This window comes from Penaeus monodon, chromosome 34 (genome assembly GCF_015228065.2).
Source record: "Penaeus monodon isolate SGIC_2016 chromosome 34, NSTDA_Pmon_1, whole genome shotgun sequence".
Lineage (NCBI taxonomy): Eukaryota > Metazoa > Arthropoda > Malacostraca > Decapoda > Penaeidae > Penaeus > Penaeus monodon.
In genome coordinates, this window is record NC_051419.1 from 19,844,992 (window position 1) to 19,845,489 (window position 498).

The 498-nt window shown below is 31.3% G+C and overlaps 1 protein-coding gene across 1 annotated transcript in view; it reads right to left on the reverse strand.

Annotated features, from left to right (window-relative positions):
- Window positions 1-498, reverse strand: part of LOC119594633 (vang-like protein 2) — a gene marked incomplete at its 3' end in the record, with an annotated part of 15,594 nt that overhangs the window by 5,931 nt on the left and 9,165 nt on the right.

The following is a 498-nucleotide window of genomic DNA, read 5'->3' on the forward strand; positions in this document are numbered from 1 at the left end:
GACTTTCTGAGGATTTCATCAAAAGTGTTTTTGTTTTGTTTTCCATTTCCATAAAACCCTAAGGGAACTGAATAAAAATAAAAAAATCTAAAAAACTGAAAAATGCCCCAATTTACATATTACTAAAAAATAAAAAAGATATTTTTTCTTCCTTTTTTTTTTACCCCCTTACATAAAAAAATTATGAGGGCAAGAATCACAATTGCTTCTCTCAGCAGGCACTGTAGCATCTAGTACGCTGCACAATTTGCAGCTAAATAAATTTTTTACATAAAATGATCTCTTGAAATGTTTTTTAAACTAACTTAGTTTCAAAAATTACACTTCTTTTACACCCCTCGAGCATGCTCCTTTAAAAAATCCTCAACAGATCTACAAGTATAAAACAAAAGGGATCTGTTTTGGGGATAAAAAAGGTATCACAAAATTGGGGTTTGGAAAAAATACATACAAAACCCGTTTTTTGACTGTGCACTGGGGTTTTCCCCATCATAAGGG